The sequence below is a fragment of the Rhinolophus hipposideros genome (assembly GCF_964194185.1).
Source record: "Rhinolophus hipposideros genome assembly, chromosome: 15".
Lineage (NCBI taxonomy): Eukaryota > Metazoa > Chordata > Mammalia > Chiroptera > Rhinolophidae > Rhinolophus > Rhinolophus hipposideros.
In genome coordinates, this window is record NC_138061.1 from 2,268,286 (window position 1) to 2,295,171 (window position 26,886).

Below are 26,886 nucleotides of genomic sequence, written 5' to 3' on the forward strand. Positions count from 1 at the left end.
ACACCCTCACATGTGTGTTAAATAATAAAAATCACTTCTTAACTGAAGGGAAGGATAATCACTTCGCTGGGAAAAAAAAATCTGTTTAGTCTTTATTATAACATTAAGCAAATTAAACATCAGCATAATCCAGGTGATACGAGAAAAGGGTCATCAAAGAAATTAACTTTGTTGTTCATTAATTTACATGGATTAGGAGAGGCCAAAAGATAGCAAATGTGCTCTAGTTTTTTATGATATAATTTCAAACTGTACACCGTTTGTGGCAGGAGGGTGACTTTGGGGTTAATCAGACTGATTTGTCCTTTTAATTGCTTTCTATTCAAAGAAAATTCATTAGATAATGTTCTCTTCAAAATTCATGAATCAATTTAACTGAAGGAACCATATTAACAGCTTTGGGTTCATTAGCACAGGCAGTCGTGCCGCTGGCTGATTGCTGTGAAGGTTTCCTTAGGCAAACAGACTCTGTTTGCTGTGATTTCTTCAGAACGTGTTTCCAAACCAAACTGTTAATCATTATTATTGTTGCTGTTGTTGTTATGCCTCACTTAAAAAAAGAAAGAAAAAGGGGAGGGGAATAAAGAAAAGCGAGGCCGCCTGGTGAGAACTTGCAGGAAAGCGGTTTCAGGGACAGCTGTCTTGGCAAAGAAACAATAAAGCAGCATGTCCACACTGTAAGAAGCAGCGGCCAATCTCCCACCTCCCCCGGAGAGCACAAAGTTGTCGCTTTCTGTTTTCCGAGTTCTGATTCAGGACGAGGATGCTGCCTAGCTTTTCCAGGAGGACAGCCTGGAACTCTACCGAACCTGTCGGAACACCATGAGAGGTGTGTGTGTGCAAACCCCAGCGGAGCACAGGACGGTCCCCAGAAGCTGGGGCACCTCTCCAGCGCGGTCGTCTGAGCGCCAGCCTCGAGTGCCGCTCTGACGAATTACTGTCAGATTACACAGCACCTTTCTCTCCGAGTGTAAAAGTATTGTATAATAAAACAATTATACATCCATCTATGAGCGCAGAGTTTATCAAACAGTTTCAGCTTCATTGTCAATTTTTCATGGGAAACCATTTCTCACCTGGTACACATACACCAGGCAATATGTTAGGGGAAATAGCTCAAGGAAGGCAATATTTAGCAATCAAGCACATCGTTTTATAAATGTATTTGAAAACTCAATTTCACCCTGTAGGGAGCAAATACATTAATTAGTTTAAGCAGCTCTCAGAGACACTGCTATAACCCCCGCCCGTGCAAAACCTGACGCTGAAACTGTCCCCGTATTCGAGGAGGGGGCTGACGCTCTTGGTTGTTAAATATCATTCGAAAATGTAGTAAAAGCTGCTCATAAAAACTAACATACTGCAATATTTTCTTGAGGTTGAGGTGACCATATAAGTCGTCAGTGGCTGGACCATCATTTAGGTGGCCCAAAGGGGCACTGTTAAAATATTCCTCTGTTCTCTCCAGTGAGACCCCCGCTCCCGTCCCCTTGGAGCCGTGAACCCAGGGCTCTGGAGCAGCCTCCACAGACCACATTCTGGAAGTTCCTCTCCTTCACCCTGTGTTTTCCTCCTCATCCTTTCTCTGGCCTATACTGGGGTCTGGCTACTGCTCGTTATGTTCACGCAGTGGGGTGGGGTGGGCTCTGCTGGAGGCTGACCTGCTTCCCAGACCCCCTTTCCTTAGGACATGGCCATTTCATCGGTCCGGGTGGCTACTGAAAACACACCACTGTGACCACCTAACCCTGCAAACACGGTTTTCTAACTTCTCTCTCTCCCTGGATTGTATGTCACCAGCCAGGGGGTGATGGCACTGTTTCCCAACACTGGTCTGGAAGACGTTTTCCTACGTCATAGACACCAGGGTTTTATATGAGCTCTTTCCATGCCACGTGTGGGCACCAGGGCAGCCCTCACTCACAGCTGAGCGAGGCCCTGATAAGAAAGGTCTACGAAGACACCACACACCAGGAGCAGGACATGGGGGACTGGCCCGGGGCCCAGGCAGACAGGAACGCCTCAAGTCACCTGGGAAAAGAATCAAGAGATGCAAAGGCAGAGACAACCCTGAAGTTAGCGTCGGCTGACCACGTCCACCAGCTTTCTGAGGTATAATCGACAAATAAAACTGTAAGATACTTAAAGTTATACAGCATGATGACTTGATGTACATCATCTGACAACTTTAAAGGACGTGTAATAAAAATACTGCAAGAAGGGAAAACACCCTTGAAACAAACGAAAAGACACAGGATTACAAAGACAAATCAAATGGAACTTAGTACTGAAAAATACAATAACCACAATTTAAAAACTGCGCCGCGTGGGCTTAATAGAAGAATGGAGATGCCAGAAGCAAGAGTCAATGGAGCTGAAGACAAGCCAGTAGGAATTACACAATCTGAAAAACAGAGAAGAAAATGTCAAAAACAAAGAACAAAAAAGAGCCTTGGGGACCTGTGGGACAAAGCAAAAATGTCTAACACTTGTATTATTGGGAGTTTCAGAAGGAGAAGAAAAAGAGTACGGTGTAGAAAAAAAAAAAGCTAACAATTTTCCAAATTTGACAAAAGACATACAACTACAGATTTAAGAAGCCTAGCAAACTGCAAACTGGACACACTCAAAGAAATCCACACCTAGACATATCATGATCAAAATGCTTAAGTGTAAAGACAGAAAAACAAAACCCCCAAAAACTTTAAACATGCTGCATTATTTATAGGAGAACAGTGAAATGATCTGAATGACTATAGAATTCTCATTAGAAACCACTGAAGCCAGAAGGAAGTGAAACAGCAATTTCAAAGTGCTAAATGAAAAGAACTATCAACATAGAATTCCATGTCCAGTTTTAAAAAAAAAAAATCTTCAGAATTAAGTTAAAATAATGACATAATGACATTTTCAGATTTAGAAAAAAATAAAAACAATGTACACCAAAATAATGCATTCCCAGCAGATCTGACCTAATAGAATTGCTAAAGGAAATTCTTTGGTGAGATGAGAAATGCTACCAGAGGGAAGATTAGAACATTAAAATTAAAGGCAGAACAAAAGAAATGGTAACTTTTTTTTTTTGTGATTAGTTTGTTCATTTATTCTATTCTTCATATTCCACATATAAGTGAGATCATATGGTATTTGTCTTTCTCCGTCTGACTTATTTCACTTAGCATAATGTTCTCTAGGTCCATCCATATCACTACAAATGGTAAGATTTCATTCTTTATGGCTGAGTAATACCCCATTGTATAAATGTACCACAGCTTCTTAATCCAGTCATCTTGGCTATTGTGAATAGCGCTGCAATAAACATAGGAGTGCATAAATTTTTTTGAATTAGCATTTTGGATTTCTCTGGATAGATACCCTAAGAGTGGAATTACTGGGTCATAAGGTAGCTCCATTTCCAGTTTTCTGAGATACCTCCATCCTGTTTTCCATACTGGCTGCACCAATCTGCAATCCCACCAACACTGCACAAGTGTTCCCTTTTCTCCACATCCGTGCCAGCAGTTGTTTGTTGATTTGTCGATGATAGCCATTTTGACTGGAGTGAGGTGGTATCTCATTGTGGTTTTTATTTGCATTTCTCTGATGGTTAGTGAGGTTGAGCAGTTTTTCACATGTCTGTTGGCCATCTGTATGTCCTCTTTAGAAAAATGTCTCTTCATGTCCTCTGCTCATTTTGTAATTGGGTTGTTTGTCTTTTTGGTGTTGAGTTGAATGAGATTTTTATAAATTTTGGATATTAACCCCTTACCAGATGTATCATTGACAAATATCTTCTCCCATTCAGTAGGATCCCTTTTTGTTTTATTGATGGTTTCCTTTGCTGTGAAAAAAATTTTTAGTTTGATGTAATTCCATGTGTTTATTTTCTCTCTTACTTGAAAAAAAAAGGAACGATGACTATCTGGGCTAAATATGACAGACTATTCTGCTGCATTCTTTAACATATGTTTGACGGTCGAAAGCATCATCATGGCGTTGTCAGGTAAGTTTTTCACTGTACGTAGATGTAAAACATATGTCACTGTGACATTTGAGAAGTAGAATTAAAAGATCTATATGGTGGTAAGGTTTCTACATTCCACTCTAAGGTGGTAAGATAGTGATTCCAATTAGCCTGTCAAACTTAAATATTGTAATCCCTGGAGCAAACACTAATAAAACTATAAAAAGAGACAATTATGGTCAAAAACTAAAACATGAACTAAAATAAAATATTACAAAAATTTTAAAATAGCTGAAAAGAAGGAAGAAGAGGGGAAAGAAAAATGACAGAGGGAAAAGACAGAAAACAAATAATAAAATACTATGTAATAATAATAAAATAAAACATAACTACTACTACCAATAAAATGAAATGTTATGTTTACATCTAAATCCAATCCTATTAATAATTACATTAAATGTAAATGGTCTTAATTAATGAAAAGATAGAGTATATCAGAATGGATTAAAAAATAACCTAAGTATGCACTGTCAAAAAAATTCACTTCAAATCACAGATATAGTTGGGTTAAAGGTAAAAGAATGGAAAAAGATATACAGTGGTACCTCGGTTTTCGAATGTAATCCGTTCCGGAAAACTGGTTGAGTTCTGAAATGTTTGAAAACAGCCGACAGCTAGGCCTCAGGATCTTGCACTCGGCAGAAGCCATGTGACATTTTCAACTTCCCATGCATGTCCGAAAACCAAAGCATTTACTTCCAGGTTTATGGCGTTTGCAAACCAAAATGTTCGTCAACAGAGACGTTCAAAAACCAAGATACTACTGTACTTAGAGGGAAATGTATAGTATTAAATGCATATTTTAGAAAAGAAGAAGGGTCTCAAATTAATAATCTGAGTTTTCAACTTGAGAAACCAGAAAAAGAAAAGCAAATAAAAACCAAATCACGAAGAAGGAAGTAAATAATAAAGGTAGTGACAGAAACCAATGACATTGAGAACAGAAAAACAATAAAATACAATATATGAAACCAAAACTGGGTTCTTTGCAAAGATCAATAAAATTTATAAATCTCTAGCAAGACTGATAAAGACTATAGGAAAGAAACAAATTATCAACATCAGGAATGAAAGAGGGGATATCACTACTGAGCTCACAGACATTAAATGGATAATAAAGGACTCCTACAAATAACTATGCACAATATTCAACAATATAGATAAAATAGACCAATTCATTAAAAAGTTACATACTACCACAACTCATCCAAGATGAAATAGGTAACTGAAATAGTTGTATAATTATCAAAAGACTTGAATTCATAGTTTAAAACCTGAAATTACTAGTGTCAGATAATTTTACCAGTAAATTTTACCAAACATTTAAAGAAGAAATACATCAATTCAGCAACATCTGCTCCATGAAGCAGAAGAGAGAACACTTCCCAAGGCATTTTGTGAGGCCAAAATTACTCCAATAGCAAAACCAGAAAAAAAAAGAAACCAGAAAAGTTAATATCAAATTACAGAAAAGTTAATATAAAAAAATGTTAACAACAAATTAATATTTCCCATGGATATAGATGCAAAAATTTTTAAAGTACTGCCAAATCGAATCCTACAAAATATAAAAAAACAAACAAAAAAGACACCAAAATTAAGTGGAGTTTCTTCCAGGAATGCAAGGCTGGTCAATATGTGAAAAGTCAGTGTATATATAGAGCTACAGTAATCAAGACAAGGTGTATTGGTAAAAGAATAGATACGTAGATCAACAGAGTAGAACAAAACAGACCCACTCACATAAATACAGGAGTAAAGGCAATTCAATTGGAAAAAGGATAGTCTTTCCAATAAATGGTGCTGGGCAGCCACATGCCCCCCCCCCCAAAAAAAAAAAAAAGAAAAAAAATCTAGGCACAGACCATGCATCTTTTACAAAAACTAACTCAAAATGGATCATAGCTCTAAATCTAAAAAGCAAAACTACAAAACTTCAAGAAGTTAACACAGGAGAAAAATCTAGGTGATCCTGGGTATAGGGAAGAGTTTTTAGATACAGCATGATCCATGACAGAAAAAAATGGTTAAGTTGGAACTTTATACATTAAAAATTTCTGCCCTGTGAGAGATGCTTTCAAGACACTAAAAAGAAAAGCCAGGGGCTGAAGGAAAATATTTGCAAAATGCATATCTGATAAAGGACTTATATCCAAAATATACAAAGAACACTTAAAACTCAACAATAAGAAAGTAAGCAACCCAATTATAACATAGGCTGAAGATATATGATCCGACACTTCACCACGGAAGATATGCGAATGATAAGTAAGCACACGCAAAGATGTTTAACATCATTTGTCATTAGAGCATTACACATAAAAACAATGGGGTATGATTACACAGTATTAGAATAGCTAAAAAAACCCAACCAACCAAACAAAACCTGACCCTACCAACTGCTGGTGAAGATGTGGAACAACAGGAACTCTCATTCATTGCTGATGAAATGCAAAATGACGCAGCCACTTTGGGAGAAAGTTTGGCAGTTTCTTACAAAGCAAAACAGAGGCTTACCGTATGAACCAGCAATTGCACTCCTAGGTATTTATTTAACTGATTGGAAAACTTGTGTTCACACAAAATCCTGCTCATGAATGTTTACAGCAGCTTTATTCACCTATTGCCCCAAACTGGAAACAACCAAGATGTCCTTCAATAGGTAAATGGACAAACTAAGGATACTCGGCAATGTTATTCACCCATGTAAAGAGTGAACTCTCGAGCCACCAGAAGATAGGGAGGTACATTCAGTACATTGCTATGCGAGAGAAACAAGTCTGAGAAGGCTACATCTTGTCTAATCCCAACTATATGATGTTTTGGAAAAGGAATACCAATAGAGACAGAAAAAACCTTGTATGTAAATTAACAACAACAAAAGAACCTTTTGGGGGATCCCAGGAAGGAATGCAGATGGTGATGAAAGTCCATCTGTATTACACATTTATGAACAACCCCATGGAAGTGGGTGGGAGAAGTGGTGACCTCAGTAACCTTGGACACAAGTGGAGTCTGTAAGACTAAAGGCGAAAGGAACTAACTGTACATAAGCATTGGGCTCTAGTTGATCACATTGCTTCCCATGGGGGTACAGGTCCAAAATTCTGATACTGTGCGGCAGTATTCTAAACCTAAACAATTCAGTAAATGGATGGCAGAAGGTGGGAGCCAACTTCTCATTGCTGGAGTGGGAGTTTTCAGATAAGCCAGGGTTGGACGCTAGAATAATCCACGTAGTAACGGATTAGAGTTGCCGACATTAGTGTGAACTGATGTTTAGCTTATTAACATAAGTACCGACAGCAACCGTGATAGATCATTCTAGTATAAACCTTCGATATGATTTCATAACAATGACACACTACCTCCGTGGGCTTCCTCCCATAACCCATACCCTCAGTCTAACCATGAGAAGTGCATCAGAGAAATTCCAATAAGATGACATTCTACAAAATTTCTGATCAGTATTTGTGAGAACTGTCACCTAAAACAAGGGAAACCTGAGAGAATGATACAGCTAAGAGGAACCCAAGGAAGATACAATGATCAAGTGTAATACGACATCCTAGACAGAATCCTGGAATAGCGAAAGGACATTAGGCCAAACTTAAGGAACTCTGATTAAAGTATGGACTTTAGTTAATAGTAAGGCATCGATAGTGGTTCATTGATTGTTACAAATGCATCACACTAATGGAAGATGTCAATTATAGAACAAAATGAGTGTGGGGTATCAAGGAACTCTCTGTGCCACCTCTCAATTTTTCCTGTAAATCTAAAACTGTTCTAAAAAGTAAAGTCTATTAATAATGAACTAATATGACCTACTGTGTGAACAGCCTAATGAAGGAAAATACATAATTGTACGCATAGTACTGATTAGGCAGAAAAAATTGAACAAAATCCAACATTCATTCCTGATAAAAGCTCTCTGCCATCTAGGAAGTCACCTTCTGGTAACTTCCTCAACTCAATAAAGGTGTTCATAAAAAGCCTCTAGCTAACATCATACTTGTTTATGAAACGCTGAATGCTTTCCCCTCAAGACTGAGAACAAAGCAAGGATGTCCGCTCTTCTTCAGCATTCCAGTTCCATTTCATAGCCATTCTGTAATGTGGACAGTAATGTGGAAGGAGGAGATTCACTCTTTACAAGTCAGCTATAGGCAATCACTCCTAATGTCAGAAGCTGAACCGACAAGAGTGACTTTGGTGTTCTGGAGCGTCACCTTCATTGGACTCTTTATACGTATTTTGGACCCCTTTCCAAAAGTTAAATCCATTCCAGGGTAAGAAATACTGCCAACACTGAGTGAATCCCAGCACACGTAACAGTTCTCGGCATGCAGTAAGTAGTCAGTACGTGCCTGGAGAGCTGCACGGGATGGCCACTGCCACAGAGGAGTTCCTCAAAGGTCTGAGGAAGCTGGGCATGTGGGGCATGGGCGCTATTGTGAAGAGTCATTTGGAAATTTCGGTAAATTTCCTTAAAAATCACTGATGGGCATAACAAGTGCTCACATTTGTTTACTGACATTGACAGTGGCCCAGACACAGATGCGTGAAGCAGGTGTCACATAAAATAGTTCTGTGCTGCTTCGCAGGAGCAGCTTCCCCACAGCTCTGCGACGGGGCAGGCTGCTCAGGGGCACTTGGCTGGGGGTGCTCAGACATAAGCCCCTTTGCGGCACCTTGTTGCCATCCCTGAGCGCTCACTACAGAAGTTCACAGCTGAGCTGGTTCCCAGACAACTGTCACGCCACCCCTCAGTCTCCTCCTGGTACAAGGGGGACAGAATGACAGCATACGAGGCTTACATGAGCTAACCTGTGTGCCAATGCCTCACCCAAAGGGACACACAGATCTAAGGGCTGGGTTTCCAGCCCTCAGCTCTTCTAACCCCACAATGAGGCACCCTTAACCACATGCCAGTCTGGGAAGGGACAGTGGCCCCCAACACACCCTTGTGCCCGTCTGCTGCTTCACCTGGGTTTCTTTGGCTTTCGGGAAAGCCACAGGTGGCCTGTACTCGTGGCTGCCTGTCACCAGGCACAGCAGACTGGTGAGGTTGCCCACAACCTGCGACTGCTCCAGGTAGGGCGGGGACGAGCCCATGGAGATGGATGAGCCTGGGGAGCCCGGGAACAGTGTCAAGCTCAAGGCACTGCACTCTGCTTCTAGTTCTGTACTTATACACCTGCCACTCACTGAGGACGGGTTCTCGGCTCTGCTAACAAGAAAACATACGGTGTTCTACATTTCAAAACTTCCCTTTTTGACTGGTGCTAAAACAGCTCAGGGAAGAAGAAAGAACCTGTGAGGCACTGCGACCTGTGTGCGTGGGCCCCTTATGGACACACGGCTGTTAGTCACCGTGGGGACTCACCCCCAGACACCTTGGGGACACGGTGTGGGGCTCTGCTTTGATTCTGATCTGGCTGGTGCCATCCTGCGTGGGGGCACAGGTGAACACAGACGCGTGAAGCAGGTGCACGGGACAGGGAGCACAGCTGTAAGCACCCCTATTTGTGGACCAAGAAGAGTGAATTCTACTGTATGTAAACTAAACATAATAACAAAATCAGGAACGTACAGCACAGATTTTTATTACTCCTCACATAGGCAATGAGTAATTTTTGGGAGCAATAAAAATATCTGACTTTTTAGAATAGCGGTCCTCCAAGTGTGGTCTGGGGAGCATTAGGGGTCCCCGAGACCTGTTTAGTGGGCTTGTGAGGTCAAGACCATTTCCATTTGCCTTTTAAATTCTTGTTCTCTCACAGGTACATAGAAGAGTTTTCCGAAGTCATGTGACGCGTGCGACCACGACAGAATAAATGCAGCAGCTGCCACGAGAACACAGCTGCCTTCCATGAAGGCAAGCATGCATGAAGCTGGCAAAAACGTAAGACCACATCACACTTGTCATTATGTGTTTCTGGTCTTGGAAAATACAGTTATTTTCATATAAATGTATTATGCATGATAACATAGATTATTGTTAATTTTAAAATAAATTAGCACATTTAAAAAATCCTCAGGGTTAATTTCGAGCCTGGTATATGTAGATATATAACCCTTGTCATCCAAAGCTCTTTGGGGTGCTCAGTAATCCTAAGGAGGACACAGGGGTCCCAGGGAGTAGGTGGGCAGTGCCCAAGCCGGGCCAGGCACGCAGGGCTGTGTTTGCAAACGGAAATGTTCCCCAGGCTCCGTCAGGTCTGGGCGCACCGAGCAGTCTCAGAGCTCACCTGCAGACGGACCGGACGGTTCACCCTTGGAAATGAACCTTCTGCCTCCCCCACGTGCGGGAGATGACACACTCACCTGATGAGTCTCACTCAGGTGAGGCTCAACCTCCTCGCAGCTGCACCAGCGCCTTCCTATTCACCTTCCCAATAATTAGAGCGCCCGGAACTTATTTAACAGAAGAATTATGCCTAAGACTTTAAGCTCGAACTTACGGAAGCCTACAGAGAAATGATTAAACTGTGACTGTCCTGGTATGAATGTGAATAATTATACATTAACACCCACTACCATTCAAATAATTGTCATTCAGCTCAAAGCTGAATAACTGACTTCTGAACAGGTGCTAATGGTTTCTGAACAATATGAGAAAGAGAGAGAAATACACTGTATGGAAATGCCGGGGGCGGGAGAGGGCATTGAAGGATGTCGTACTACCGGGGTGACGGCATGAAGAAGGGAGGTCAAAATCAAGTCTGAAGGTCTAGTTCTAAGTCCCTTTGATGTCCCCAGCCCTGCAGACTTCATTTGGTGGGCTCTGCTTTGGAGCACCCACTTTCCCTTACAGATACGCTGGACGCTCGGGCCAGGGAAGCTGTGACCCATGAACTAGGGGACCCTGCGGAGGAGGGGCACACCATCTGTTCACACGGCTGCGGTTTGCAGGGGCCACGACCCCTCTGGGCGCAACCTTGTTATCAAGACAGGAAAGGACGAAAATCAGATTTAAAATGTCACGAAGTTACCAACACACGCAAGACAATGTCCCTTCACCCCGCCCAAAGTCACAGGAAGGAGACATCAAATCAGCCTTCTCTTTGGTGGCTCCAGTCACATAGCAGAAAAGGGACCAATTGCGAGGGATTTCGGACCCACTTCATGCTAAATTCACCAGTGGTGGTCAGACACGTGTTCATGAGCCTAGACACCTGCCGGCCCGGTTTAGGAACCCCATGCATTCCATCATGGAGTTGCCCTCGCCAGCATCCAGGAGGGGAGAAGGAGCCGGGCCAGCTTTCTTGGCGGACAGTCTCGCTGTTCCTGCGAGACTAAAATAAGCTTCCCGCTAAACCTGGGCAGCGCCCCATGCTCCTTGGCCCAGCCTACAGAAGCTCCGGTCAGGCCCATCTGACTTAATACCTGGGAATACTGACAAATCTAAAGGGGCGGGTGGTTCTGAACGATTCCCACCCATGCGGCTTCTAGAGCTTGTCTGCAACAGCCCTGAGGTCTGTTAAGTAATTTTAGCTAACTTTTGAAGACCAATCCAACAGAAAGGAGCTAAGCCCTTAATTTCTTAATGAATTATTCTTCACCGTAGGACAGGGATTATGCCATGGAGAAGGCATATCATTACTGACAGAGCTGTCAGAAGGACAGGCAAAAGGAAAACTGGCAAGCTTTAATTTCTCTGCAGAGAAATGAGGGGCTCTTTGGGGATTCATCTCAGTATCAACATTGAGCCTTTGCCGCAGGCAGCGAAGAATTCAAAAGAAGTTGTGACTGGATTCTGAGTGATGGAATCTGGCTCCAAGTGTGCAGCTGACTTTGGTTTCTCACCTATTCCAATGAGGACGACGCTGTGTAGGTGTGGGTGAAAGGGGTCCCCGCAGGACAGGTGACACGTGTGTCCTCGGCAGGGGGCCAAGGACGGGAGGAAGGCCTGGCCAGGGCACCATGTGGAACATGCACGTTGTAGGAAGGGACATGGTGGGCTGGGGGACGTTTCGCTTCTACCTGCTGACCGGCCAGGCGGGTTCAGGTCCCTTCCTCTCCTCGTAGGGACCAGGGCTGGGCAGTCAGACAACTCAGCTCTGGTTCCTTTAGCTTTTCACACCCTGCATCAGATTTGTTAGCTGAAGTCAGCCCGTACCCCACAACAAACAGATGAGTCCAGAGGTTCTCCTTCTGCTTTGGGAAGGTGAGAGAACCAAGTACGTTATCCCTCAAGGTCCGCAGACCCCCATCTTCCAACTGTCCCTTGGACTCTCTGGAAAGTCTCTGGAGGCCAGAATGGACAGAGTAGAGTCTGGAGACACAAAGAGTGGGCTCAGAGGCTGGCGACAGCCCTGGTAGAAGAACTGCCTCACAGGTCAGGAAGCTCTGCTTTGCTCCTTGGCTGAATGCTGGTCCCACAGGTGTCATAGAGGGGTGCTGCTGCTGGGAAATGGGCAAGCCTGTGCCCATCCCTGTCACTCAGGTCTGTTCAGTGGCAGCTGAGGACCAGTGGTGCAACGGCAGGGTGCCCGGAAACAGAGCCGCCTTGATGCAATACGGGTATTTCTAAGGTCCCCTGAGAAAGAGCATGTTGCCCTATGTACATACTGATGCCCCAAATTCAGGCTCACACAGCGTAAGGGAGAGAAGACCCGGTGTAGGCGTGTTCAGAGTTATCAATTACTTCATTGGTTTAGCGCTCATTTATTTGGTAAATATTCAATCAGCAGGTACTGTGTGGTGACCTCCGTCCGTGGTGGGTGCAGCAGGGGTGTGAACGCCAGGCAGTCACAAGAGAATGTGGGAAGAGCAGGAGAGCCAGTGCAGGCTGCGATGGGCAGCAGGGCAGAGACGACGGCCAGAGGATGTTTCCCTAGGGATGTGCACTGAGCTGAGAGCTGTAGGTGATGGGTTCCGGGCAGAGGGCCTGCTGCGAGGGGGATGACGACGGTGCAGGGTCTAGGTTAGAACATGGCAGGGGCTCCAGGTGGCAGAGGCCACACAGCAGGTCACAGGAGCTGTGGGTCTCGACAGTGCAGGATTCACAGGAGGGGATGACATCACCAAGTCTTGCAGGGTTGGCCTTAAGCCACGGGTCAGGAAAACGCTGTCTCGTGCAGAGACACAAAACCCTGAGCTCACTCACGCAGACTGGCCCTGGCAGGCAGGAGGAAAGCCCTGCTGGGGTCTGCTCCCCTTAGTCCCCCTTCTCCCCTCATTGCACTGGAGTAGCATCTGCCACGGCTGACATGGCCTGTATCCCAGGACACATCCCAGGCCTCCTGGGTTCTCCACCGCATTCTGGAAAAGTCAGCAACTGATAAGGTCCTTCATCAGCCTTTTTTCTCACCCATTCCTATGTGGTCCTAGATGTTGGCTGGGGGGCTTCAGTTCCTCCCACATGGGCTCCTCAAGGGTTGTGTGAGTGTCCTCATGACATGGCACTGACTTCCCTCAGAATCAGTGATCTGAGAGGGCACTGGGGGGACAGTGCGCTTCACAACCTGGCCTTGGGAGTCATGACATCACTTCCACCATATTCTCTGGCTCACTCAGGCCAGCCCTGGCTCAGCCTGGGAAGGAACAGGAGTGTGAATACTGGAGGCCAGGAGCGCAGGGACCACCTTGGAGGCTGGTCATCACGTGGCCTTTTCTAGATAGCGTCACGGTATTCCAGAATTCAGTCGGGAACCCTGGACGGACCACAAGTTACAACCTGACCTATAACTTCACTCACTGACCTGAGCGACATGGTACATCACAGAAATGTCGGCGTCAGCTGCAGCAGCTGGCGCCACGTGTCCCATTCTCGAGATGAACACCCGTGACCTCCGAGCTGGGGCAGCAGACTGTAAACACAGAGACCAGGTCCACACAGTTAGCAAGAACCTCATCACTTCGTCTGCCACGTCCCCGGGTCCTCTGAAACGCCACTATGTTCCCACACACATTTAGCACCTTCACTCTGGCTCTTTTCATTCAGCTGAAAACCCACTGCTGTATTTGGGGGTGGGTGGGGGCGGTGAGGAGACTTTTCACCTTCAACAGCAAAGAGACAAAGTAACTATGTTCTATTCTGCATGTGCAGACATACGTTATTAGGCGCTCAAACTCCTCCAGAAGGCTCTGTGACAAGTGACAGCACTGCGTTCTTACACTCCGTCTGAATGTGGCTGCTGCCTTTTGGCGTTGGCAGAATTAGCCGAAAAATCAAATGCGACCAAGGGTGCATACGAGACACCTCGGGGAGGCAGTGAAGCCGTGATGTCGGGGGTCACCCTCATGAATCTGTGAGCGGTCAATATGTAAACTACGGACAAGTTCCAAACCAGCTGGTGTCCCAAGGTATGAGCCAGCGTTGGTTCTACCTGCACATGGCTCTGTGCGGCCACAGCCTGGCCAGCAGGGTCCACGGTGCACTAGCTTGGTTAGTGTGTGGGTTACACGCTCGTGTTGGGGGGTGAGCTGGACGAGTTCAAACACTACCTGTGCCACTTACTAGCTGGTTGAGTAAGTCATTCCTTTGAAGTTCAGTTTCCTCCACTTGAAAATGAGGGTCCCAGTGTCGTGAGGCCTAAATGAAGATGAAAGCTGCACAAAGCGTTTGACAGAGTCGCTGCCACGTGGAAAACAATAGGCGAGCTGCTAACCGAACCATCACCACACACCAGCGGAACCTTGTTCACGGTGCAGGTCTGTGAAACAAGACAAACCTCTCTTCCGATGGCGTGTGCACAGAGGTCCATTCGACTGTGAGCCATAGTAATGGTGGGAGGAGGACGTGAAGTTTCAGCTAAGACAAGAGCTCCAGCAGCTAAAGCACGTGACCACCAAGGAGACGCAGAAAGCCACAGTGAGGACAGGGTGACCACAATGCTGAACCGCTGGGCCCTGGGCCCTGACTGCTCTATTGGAGGACTGTGAGTGGGTTCTTTGTCCCATAAAACTCCCCTGACTGCTGCTGAAAAACACAGAATTACACGACGTGTAAAAAGGGCTGTGCCCCTTGAGCCCCCAGGGGTGCGATGTCACCCAGCTGTGGCATCCGTATGGTGACAGCCCGCGGCTGTGACCCTGCAGGCCAGCAGAACCCTCTCGTCCTGGAGAAGCACATTCTGGAAGGGCTGTGGATACAAGTGCTGGCACAACACACCTGTCTTGTGGTCAAACACAAAACATACATTGAGGAAAAGATGGAAAATCGACACAATGAACTGGGGAAATAGGAATAAATTAAATGAAATCCTCCATAATTAGAGCAGTCGCCTTCAGCCCATGTCTACTGACATGGAAGCCCTGGCCAGCCCGGACATATGGCCAAGTGCGGGGCTGGCAGGCACCCTGGGCTCCAGGCGGCACGGATTCGGTGTTGTTCTCCACCCGCCAGAGGGAAGCTGGCTGGGTAGGACTGTCACAACTGCTGAGCCCAAAATGAAAAGAAGACTCCTGACAAACCCTCACTTGGCTCACTGGCACAGCTGAGTCCACGAGAGCGCTAAAATGCACGATCTGAGGCTTCTTTCTCCGAGGCGGGCCCCTGGGACCAGGACGGCCAGCCAGCCCTACGGGGCACGACGTGGAGGGGCCTGTGAGGCATCCTGACGGCTCACCGACTTCCGTTCTCCTATCGAAGGACATCTTGGTTCCTTTCAAGTTTTGGCGGCTATGAATCAAGTTGCTGGTAACATCCGTGTGTAGGACTTTGTACAGACATGTTTTCAGTTCACGTGGGTAAATACCAGGAACATGATTGCTGGATCCTATGGTAAGACAATGTTTAGTTTAGTAAGAAGCTGCCAGTCTCCCGGAGCGGCTGCACCATTCTGCACCCCCACAGTGAGTGAGGGCTCCTGGGCAGCTTGTCCTCACTGGCATGTGGTATGGTCAGTGGTCCGGATTGTGGCCGTTCTGACAGCTGTGCAGTGGGATCTTGTTCCTTTTCCCTGATGACACAATGTTGAATATTTTGCATCCGACTGCTTGCCATCCTCATTGGGGAGGTGTCTGTTCAGGTTTCTGGCTCATCTTTTAATGGGATTATTTTCTAATGGTTGACTTTTAAGGGTTCTTGTATATTTTGGAGAAGAGTCCTTTATCAAGTGTGTCTTTTACAAATATTCCCTCCCAGTATGTGGCTTGTCTCATCATTCTTTTGACACGGTCTTTCATAGAAGTTTTTAATTTTAAGAAGTCCATAGATCAATTACTTCTTTGGTGGGTCCTGCCATCACCATACCCAAGGTCATCTAGGTTTTCTCCTGTGCTGTCTTCTAGGAATTTTATAGTTTTATATTTAAGTCTGTGACTCATTTTGAGTTAATGTTTGTGAAGGGTGTAAAGTCTATGTGTAGATTCATTTCTTTGCACGCAGATGTCCAATTATTCCAGCACCATCTACTGAAAAAACTGTCTTTTTTCTACTGCATTCTTTTGTTCCTTCGCTGAAGATCAGTTGACTATATTTACATGAGTCTATTTCTGGGTGCTCTCGTCTGTGCTACTACTGATCTATTTCTCTGCTCTTTCGCTAGTACCACGGTGTCTTCATTTCTGTAGCTTTACAGTTAAGTCTTGAAGTCGGGTAGTGTCAGTCCTCTGACTTTGTTCTCTGTGTGCTGGCTCTTCTGGGTCTTTTTGCCTCTCCATGTAAACTTTAAAATCTGTTTGTTGATATCCACAAAATAACTTGCTGGAACTTTGATAGGGATTGTGTTAAATCTTTAGATCAAGTTGGGCAGTAGTGACATCTTGACAATAGTGAGTCTCCCTATCCATGAACATGGGATTTCTCTCCATTCATTCAGTTCTTCTCTGGTCTCTTTCATCAGCTTTATAGTTTTCCTCACTAGGTCTTGCACATATTTTGTTACCTTTAGATCTAATTATTTCATTTTTGGGGGTGCTAGTGTAAATAGAAATGTGTTTTTAACTTCATTATAAGCACTTTTTCATGTTTTTAATGGACCAATTCGTACATATTCTTTTGCGAAAAGTCTGTTAAATCTTTTCCCCAGTTACTTATTAGGCAGTCCGTATTTTTATTATAGAGTCATAGGAGTCTTCATGTAATCCCACGTACAAGTCCTTTGTCAGTTATACATGTTGCAAAACATTTACTCTGTGGCTTTCATATTCATTTTCTTAACAATGTCTTTGACTTTTGACAGTCTAATTTATTGTTTTTTATAGCTTTATATTTGTGTTACATGAAATGTTTGTCCATTCAAATTATGAAGATATTCTCCATATTGCTCCCCCCCCCCCCCATTTATTGAATACTTTCTCCTGGACTTAAAAAAAAAAAAAGGAAACACAGGCAGACCTTGGTTTAGTTCCAGACCACGGCGACAGAGGCAGTCAGATCTCTTTGCTGGGGAGCGTCTTGCCTTCAATTTGTAAAAACGCAGAAAAAGCAACATCTGTGAAGCACAGTCAAGCAAGGTGTACCTCTAAATGTCACCCTCTTCAAAATAAAGATGAATTGGGAGAAAGGGGAGATGATCTTGAGTGCTGAGAGGGGGAGTCGGAGAGACCGGCACAGAGCCAGGTGTCTCGGTTGCTGCTCACTGCTGGGTTTTAGAGAAAACCATCCATGAATGTAGCAGATAATTCCCAGGCTGGATCAATGGTGGTCTCAAGTCACACTCGTCACCAGTGTCCCCACTTCACAGATGGGGAATCAGAGGCTTCAAAAGGCTCTTCTGGGCTGAACTGTGTCCCCACAAAGTCCATACGTTGAAGTTCTAACCTCCAGTACTTCAGAACTGATATAATGTTCAACAAGGTGATTAAGTTAAGAGGCTAGACCCCAGGGGAATCTGCACAGGGGGACGGCCATGTGAAGAGTCAGCAAGGGGTGGCCATCTGCAAGCCAAGCAGAGAGGGCTCAAAAGACACACACTTGATCCTGGACTTGCAGCCTCCACAGCTGAGAAGGGATGACGCCTGCTGTGTGAGCCTGTGGTATTTGTTCCTGTAGCAGCCTGAGCTTATATGAGGGGTAAGGATGTTTCTCAAGGTTGCTCAGGTGGTCAGAGGTGGCGCTCGCTGCCACAAACCAGGTCTTAGTCACCTTGGCCCCACACACAGCATGGGAGCTTTCACAGGTCGTTCCCCAGTCTCCATGCCACCTGATAGCTCCGACACAAGAGCAAAGTCCCACGTCGTGATGACATGCCTGCATGACACACAGATGGGCTCCCAGACATCTCTGAAGAAGATGCCCATTGGCAAAGGTCATGGCAGCATGGAGCGAGCACAGCCCTGTCCCCTCAAAATCTCGCAGAACGGGGCTGTGTCTAGGTCACTACCCAGAGCCATGACTACTCAGAAACCTCACTCAGTCAGCTGTTTCGGTCTAGAGTGAAGATCTGTCCTCAAAAGCTGAGGGCCAGCAGGGCAGGGGCCAACCTGGGGTGTGTGTATGTGTGTGTGTGTGAGTGAGTGTGTGTGTGTGTGTGGCCTCAGCTGTCCCTGTCACACTTGGGAACAGGGCTGCTGGATTACCAAGAACTTTGATAAAAAATGAGCTGCTGGCCCAAAGAATGGCTGCCCTCTCAGGCCGTCCTCACCTCACAGATCAGAGCCAAAGCTTCCTAAGAGCATTCTGCAGATGGAAAAGAGATGACGTTGGCCGTTAGCTCCAGTCATGTAACTCACACGTAGTTTGTACAGAACTAGAAGTCTTGACCTGAAAATCAAGACATTATCTTAAAGGTCGAACGAACCACAGGCAAGTGCCCCTGTTTTCGGCATTGAGCTGGGATCAGCTTTGGTCAGCTGGCTAACCCTGCGAGTTCTGTGTGGCTCTCACTGTGGATTTACATGGAAGCAGCCAGGACGATGAAGGAAGACTTGTTCTGGATTTTCCACAGGCGCACTGCTCGGCCCACACTCCAGCCCTACAGACCAGGTGAGGCAGGAGCTGTGAGCACCATCCACCTTCATACGGACGCTTTTATTAATACAAATTGGGCCATTAATAACATTTAAATGCATTAGGTTTAACACAAATAAACAAGACCACCCAAAGACAATTTTTAAAATGATTCCTGTATTCTAGAAAAGAAAACATGGCTGGGTGAAGAGTCAGCGGCCCCAGCCAGGTGTGAACACCCAGAGACCACACCATGGTGGGTCCAGAATGCGGGGCATCAAAAGGTGTTAATGGTTTCAATATTTATCTGCTGTAGGGAAGCACTCTAAAGAGAAGACAGAAAAAAAATGCTGCTAATGGCTGTGTCTTTGCCATTAAAATGAAAAGCTTAATGCATCTTATAATCAGAGGACAATTTGCAAATCATTAAGAGAAATGTAAAATTCCATTAAAATACAAATCAAGAGACTCTCCCTGGACTAATAATCTTTTTGATATTATTTTGCATTTCACTATTTCTGTTCCAATACCCAGGCCCCACAAATGATCAGTTCCTGAGCAGGCTACTTACCGCAGCCTACTTCTTTAACGAGAGACGGAGAGAAGGGTAATCTGCTATTCAGAGCAGGTACTAATGAAGAATTCCATATATTCTGAAATTTAATTAAAACCCCAAAGATTTCAAATTAGATGCAATTTGAAATGCCTGGGGCAGAAATACATGCACTCGCGTGGCGAGGGTACCACACTGAAAGTTGATACCGTAATTGGTCTTGATGTATTTTTGTGTTGCTGGGCTGAAGCACAGAACTCATAACCATATAAAAATTCTCTGTAGATTACCTGCTCATTGAAAATGCCATCACTCAGGTAGTTCTCCACTAAATTACCATGCTACTAAAATGCACAAAGTGATTCCGAGAGGAGAGTGGCACAGCTGGCCGACGCTGCCAATGAGTTATGCAAGCGTCAATGCGGCCCTTTTTCTTAGTAAAATATGCTCAGTTGAATATTAAAATATAATTGGCATTCAACCTAAGTAGCTTAAACCATTTTGTTATCTTCTTTTAAACCGATTTGGCTCTTCCACAGTTATTTTCAAGGATGCGATTCACAAACTAATGATACCATCACATTCAGCCAGATTTGTGCTGTGTTACATTTGTCATAAACAGGCACAGCTTCTATAGCCTGCGAGGGACGGCCTTTTATATTAGCTGCTCTTGAACATCAAAGGCCCGATTCTTGAGGAAAAAAAAAAAGGCGGGGTAGGATATGCCATTTATGTTGGTTCTTGCATATTTTGTTCTAAAAAGAGGGAGAGATGCAAATTTTCTAGAAGTATATGTCTTGGCCAGGCAAGAGCTGCCATGTCCCCCAAGCCTGGTCGCTGGGTCTTGCTCAGACCATCGGAGGAAAAGCTGAAAAGAATCGTGCTGTGCACCAGCGTATCCCAATGGGGAAGGAATACGCGTATTTATTTATTTATTTATTTATTTATTTATTATTTTTTAAAGCAGAAAATGTGAGCATATCCACCCAAGTCCAGGAACTGGGTCTCCTCTTCCCACAGTATGTATTTTGTACAACCATTAACAACACTGCTCAAGAAAAGCAAAAGTAATTATCATAGGAAGGGAGAAGATGCTGGCATTCATGCTGGCTGAGGGGCAGGGATCACCAGAAAGGCTGTTTTCCAAAACATGATCACTATGTCCCTTAGTATCTGGGAGGGTAGGAAAATCTGAGCTGAACTTCAGGAAGTCAGGGATGCATTTAGGGGCTAATAAGACTTGCTTTTCCCTTTGCTTCACTCTTCAGTTTGCTTGTTTAGAAGTATGTTACTGGCATTAAAATGTCACCTGGTGCCTGAAGGAGCTGAGCCCCAGGGCGTCGGCTCTGTCCTGGCACTCTGACCCCACGGGGTCATAGAAGCCACACCGAGGGCCTTGCAGCACCAAGTATCTGAGTTCTCCATTCGGATAATGTGAACCACGACCTTCAACGCTGACCACACTTGTGCGTCTTGGATTTTGAATCAGTTTGAATGTAACGGTTACAGTAGGTGAAAAAATCATGTGTGATAAAGCATTGAAATTAAGGAACAGTTTTTATACTTTTGGCTCCTACGAATAGTTCTACTGCATTACCACCATTAATTTTCTATCACTATTTACATGTTTAACCTATTGATGACTTATAGTCCAATTCCATGTAATTTTTATTAAAGTATTTTCTCTATAAACCCAGGGAGTAGAGAGAACCCTATTTATTATTGCTAGGATGAGATCAAAATGCAGTAACATTGCCTGTAAAATGTGAATATACACCATTTTATGACAACAAAAATATTAAACATTCTCTCTGGAAGCAGTGCAGGTTTGTCTAATAACTACAGTGGGAATAAAAAATTTAAAAGCACATTTAAGTGAAAAGTCTGTTTCCCAATTTATAATATAGACTTGATAGAAAATTCATATTTTTCAAAGCCCATTTCAAAGGAAAAATCATTGAAGAAAGTGACAATGCAATTTACACTTCCTGCTTGGTAGAAAGCGGACTCCCTCCCTACTCCTTTTCAGAGGTGAAGTACGTCCAAGTCCAACATGCACACATCACAGACGATCTTTCTAAACGTGTGAGCATAATTAGGTGACTTATTTTTAATGGAAACTTTCATTGGTTTGCTGTTTAATTACTATGCTAGCGGTAACAGTTATATTTTAATGTGAATATTTTCCCATAAAAGCAGCTCCTGTAAGAATTTCAATTACAAGTACTATTCGTCTGTAATAGAGGCCCCATTTTATCCTACAAGCTTTGAAAGTAGCTGACTTTCAGAGTCCTTGTGGTTACTTTTGAGCCTGGTGACCATTATGCTATGTGACCCCAGCAGCCATGAGGGAAAGCATCCTCAAGCTCATTTTTTGGCCTGATCGATGGAAACCTCAGAGAACACAGGATCTGACCACCTCTTAGATTTAGGATGAAACTTTCACTTAACTAGGCTTCCCAGGAGGCCTTGGCAACTACTGATTAGTCACAGGGCTCTTGGCACAGGGATACCACGAATTTCAGGAGGTCCAGTGAGCTGTGGTTCTGTTCTAGCTTCTACTAGCTTGTCAGGAGCTGGTATCCATAGACCAAGTTCTCCTTCTGGGGACGGGAGCATTTTACCACACTGCTCCCTAGGGTAAGTGCAAGGTGGGTTCCCACAGTGGGTCGTGTGAATATTTAAACTTGATCCTGGCAATCCCGGGATGGGACCTACGTTACGTCTGCAGAGAAGGGGTTGGTTATGCAGAACCTGAGCCAACTGCTTCCTCTCTGATGGCTACTTCCATTGCTCACCGGGCTGGGAAGAGCCCAGAGCATCACGTATCTGGCTATTTCAAACCCAGTTTTGGCCCAGAGTATCCGGGCACCTTCTGCAGGTCCTGGGTAGCTTTGCTGACATGCCACCCTGGGCTATCGTGGTCAAGTGCCAGCACCTGGTAAGGCTCGTCCTGATTCCATCACCCTGTGGCCGAGGTGTGGACGGGCAGCCCGTTCCGCTCACTCTTTCCTAACCAAAAAGATGAGTAACACTGGCTCTCTCACTTTCTCACGAGGCTACATGCAAAGCTCCAGATCAGGTAGACATATGCACACATAACCTATAACTTACTTAAGTTGTTAAGTATAACAGCAAAACACTTCTTCAATATGCATAGCTGCGTCTCGAACAAAAATCATTTTTTAGAATGTTAAACTCAATGTAAAGTGAAGCACACAGCAAAAGCCCTCATAATGTCTGGATCCATTTTAATAAGTTCTTTTAGAGTAATAATTCTCAAAACAGGGCGTATATATACCACATATACATGTGTGTATGTGTATATACATATATATGCACACATACATATAAGTACATATGTAACTATTGGCCTGTCCTAAGTATTAATGTCTTGGGGGGGGGTGAGAAGTAGAGAAATCATAGGCAGAATATCATGAACAAGCTTTCTAGAACATTCTGAGACATTCACCCCTAGGGCCCCAGATGAGGGGACTGAGATACAAGAGTAACTTGAAAAAGCATTTGCTTGAATGAGTCATAGTTGAAACTTTAAAAACTCCTCGTACGAGACGTGTTTGCACAGAACACTGAATAAACACGCGGCGGTGACAACCGCCAGGCAGGAAGCTGTGTGGTAAAATATGAAACAATGAAGTAAGACACAATCTGAACCTCAGGTTCTCTGGCCCATGAAATTCACCAATATGCCAAAAGTGTAGTTAGTAGTCAAGTTGAAGAGTGAACAGTTTAGTGCACTGATTGCTTCCGAGCTGGCTGGGCCAGCCCCACGCAGACGGAGGCAGGACCAATCAGGGCCGCGGCCAGGGTGACCACATGGGCCTCAGGGGCCCTGAGGAACACCCACCTGCCAAAATGACGCTCCGGCTGCTCAGGCGGGGAGCCCCCAGCCCTGAGAAACTCTCAACCCACGCACACACTTCTAACGTTTTTGTTCCACAGAAGGGCTGAAAGTGGTGTAGATACACAAATGTGGCCAGGGGCCAGGCAGCCGGGGGGTGACGAGCCCACGAAAGGGCTCTTCTCTTCTAGAACAAGGACAGCAGCCGCTGCTGGTTCCCATGTCGCAAGGCCCGCAGGCCGGACGGAAGGGACCGCCTGAAGACAGCAGCACTGTCCTCTGAATGGCTCTGGGCAGGGAAGAATGATGGCCCGGGGCTGGTCTTCTGGGCCCACGGGCAGGAACCCTTGTGATCGGTTAGGCCCTGACGCGTCTGGGATGAAGCAGCCTGCACATTTACCACCTGGGCCAGCGCAGGGGCCTGGTCTATACCCCGTGGGTCGTTTGCTTCCACAGATTCCTGCCCCACTTTTGTTCCAAGCATCCCCCTGTATTTTCTCCCTTGGTTCTAAACCACAACAATATGCTGAGTTTCTCTCTGTGACGCAGATTCTCAGCTGCTCCCGCGAGGGCCTTCTGCGCTGAGTCCTCTGACCGTCTTCCCGGCACCCTGGACTTCACCGCCTGCCATCACGCTCAGGCTTTTGATCTGTCTCTTCAGTCTCACCTTTCCCAGCTCCAGCCCCGGAAGGCCTTAGACCCATCTTTCCACATTTGCTGTCCCCAAAAAGCCGGTTAGCAGCTCTACGGCTGAAAGAAGTGATTGATCACCAACTGCCTCCTTCCCACTTAATTTAAGTACAGTGTTGTTTGCTTTTCCTAATCAATAACGGGTATCGGAAGGTTTACCCACCAGGTGACACCTTTGCAAGCCCCACAATTTTCCTAAGCCCTCATTTGAAATATGGGAGCACGGCGATGGCTAGCCAGAGAAACCTGCAAATGCATCTCCTTCTTTAGCTCTTCTCTTCTCTATAAATTGGTCATTTTTTGAACTTCAGGGAAAAATATCAACACAGAGAGCTTGAAAGCACAAAGCTGCCTCCTGTTACAGATCTAGAGGGGAGAATAAAGAGAAAGCCCTCCATTCACCACAAGACCCTTTGCAGACAGACACGGGCTGGATTCACAGCTTACAAAGCAATGTGAGGGTTACCGAGGCCCCAGCCATGGAATGAAGAAGGCTCGGTGCCCTCTTCTCTGGGGAGGCTGATACCTGGTCTGGGGTGGATAGATGTTGGATGATTCCTTCACCCACTGGGCTCTCCATGGAGGACCCCCAGGTAGTGATGTCACACCCTTCCTGGTTTCAGCCTCTACTGGAGGGCACACGGCACAGCGGGAGGTTAACTAATTCACCTGAAAGGGCCTTTCCCTAACTCTCTGGCAAGGCTTTGGCCTTTGTAAGAGGCCTTTTGGAAAGGGATTCGGCAGAGACACACAAATAGGAGAATCCTTTCTGAGGCTCTGTGACAGAAGTTACACAAACTTACTTCCAGCCAGCAGGTTTAAAAAAATGCAGATTTCACTACTGTCATGCAAGGGGATTTCATAGCTACAAGCTAATAGCTGTGACAAAGGAATTATTAAGGTGTTAAATATTTCATTTAAAAGGGAACATTGCAGTCACTTTAAAAAGAAAACTCAGAACTCATCTGGTGAAAAACCATCATCTATGAGCTGGGACTCAGAGGACCGGCTGCGGTCTACCTGCACTCCCACCCCTGGCTGCCTGGTGTGGGCAGGGCCTCTGTGGGTACCCGAGGAAGCCCCTACCCCAGCCTGGCAGGGCCAGCAGAAAGGCCTGGGCTTAGTGGCCCAGCTGCCCATCTCCCTGGCCACTCGCAGCCTGTCCAGCCGTGCCTTCTAGGTAGCTCTCCATGGGCAGAGGGCTTAGAATAAAAAGAAAGTGTCTACACACTTTCTGTATCTGAAAGGCGATCTCGGTTATCTATAGACCTGCTTTCCTTAAATTCACTGTGAAATACTGCTTTTGCCAAAGTGCTACTTTTATTATTCTCACTGCTTTTGCCACTGACCTCTAGGTTATTTTAAGATGCATATTATATAAAGAAACTAATTTTTCTTTTTAGAAGTAAACAAAGAAGTTAGGGAGTGTAACAGAAGAGAAATTTAAATGATATTTCATTATGAAAGAAACATTAAGAAAATATTTATTTCAGGAAGAATGGCCTCATTAAATAACTCTTTCTGGGAGAACAATGAATTCAAAATAAACAAAACTGACCTTTGAAAGAGGTTTATAGGGAGGGCCTGACATCCCTAAACTGCTTCTCTGAGCTACCAGACTACGAGTGCTCCATCACAGAGTGGCTGGAAAAACATGATTCTGTTGACACTTTTAATAAGCCAGATTAGCAAAAACCCAAAACCCCAAACCAAAAAAACCCCACCAAACACACACACACACAAAAAACCCCACCAAAAACACAAAAAAGAAAACAATTTTTTTTTTTTTTTTTAGAAAACGCTCTACTACTAACACAACAACCTCACGAAAAATTCATCTTACTCAACAGCTCACCATTCGGTTAAATCTCTTCAGCAGCACGAGGGACCTTCCTGCCAGGAGCTACACCCTCCCACACAGAAATCCTGCCTGTCCTGGCCCCAGAAAAAGGCAGCCGCACTGACTCACACCCTTGTGGTCAGGAAAGGCAGCTGTACCCATCCCTGGGAGGAATTCCCAGGTAATTAACTTCTTACTAATCAAACTTTGGAAACGCTAAGATAAGATGTTGAACCATATGTAGTTTCCAGCACTTGATGCTTTAAACTGACCAAAATGGCAATTTCATATGGTTCGCCCTAGCACACATTTCTGTGACTTTAAACAAAATGAACCAACAGTGAACAGCGCACTCATCTTACAAAAAAAGAAAAGTGGTCTTGCTCATGCATAAGGGGATCCTTTTGGCAGCAGGACAGGCCACGCTTCATCCTGAGGAGGGGACGACGGAAGGTCATAGGCATTAGGAAGAAAGAATCAGAGACGGGGCTGGAACGCAAGCAGCTCCCTGCTAGTTGCTCTTTTAAAAGCAAGTTGGAATAGGTAGACCTGGTACAACCTCAGAAGCAACATGATGAAAAAATGATACGCAAAAGTATGCTCTACACACATATGCAAAAATTAAAATGCACAGAAAGTGGAATTTGCCAAGGAAATTTATTCCACATTAAAATGGACACATTCCTCTCAGTTTTCCAGAAGGTTCATTTCTTTGTGTTAATCCACAGCTTCCAGAGCTCTGAGTTTGTCCGAGGGTTTCCTTGTATGTGACTCCCTCTGCCCATGGTGCCACTGGCTCCCAGACAGACAGCAGAAAGAGAGCCACACCCACGGAGACAGGAAGGGGGTTCTGCCACATCTGGGGTCATGGCCTGTTAACTCCATCCCCACCTGGTCCCTGCCCGGCAGTGAGAGAGTGAGCTAAATTCTTAACAGAAAGCCTGGCTGCAGGGCCACTGAGTGTCAGCAGGCAGGTGCCAGAAGGAGGGAACCTGGACCCACTCAGAAGTGCCTGCCGGCACTGCAGGGCTTGTCTGACAGGGAGCTGGCTACTGGGGTGGCTGGATGGCCT

The 26,886-nt window shown here is 45.0% G+C and overlaps 1 protein-coding gene across 4 annotated transcripts in view; it reads right to left on the bottom strand.

The window, feature by feature from the left end:
* Positions 1–26,886, bottom strand: part of MGMT (O-6-methylguanine-DNA methyltransferase) — a 244,603-nt gene that overhangs the window by 10,386 nt on the left and 207,331 nt on the right. The gene's annotated exons all lie outside the window — the stretch shown is intronic.